We start from the raw sequence: 244 nt of genomic DNA, 5'->3' as shown, positions 1-244 counted from the left end.
CACGTGCCTTTCTGTCACCTGGTTAGGTCTGCGCAGAGGAGCCAAGAAATCTCTTAGCTAAATAAACAGCTCAGTCCTCCCAGATGGCATCTGTTTATACGCCAGGTACAAACAGTCCCCGCGGCTGCCAGGCCAGTTCTTTCCACAGAAAAAAAGCAGCCCCCAAGAGGCAGCAGTGTCACGCTCCCCCTCGGTGCGGACACCACGGGGCCCTGGGCTGGGGGCAGACACCTGTGTCCAGCCC

The sequence above is a fragment of the Apaloderma vittatum genome, unplaced genomic scaffold (genome assembly GCF_000703405.1).
Source record: "Apaloderma vittatum isolate BGI_N311 unplaced genomic scaffold, ASM70340v1 scaffold25291, whole genome shotgun sequence".
NCBI classification, from domain to species: Eukaryota; Metazoa; Chordata; class Aves; order Trogoniformes; family Trogonidae; genus Apaloderma; species Apaloderma vittatum.
The sequence above is the reverse complement of the archived record's forward strand: the minus strand, read 5'-3'. Positions refer to the sequence as shown.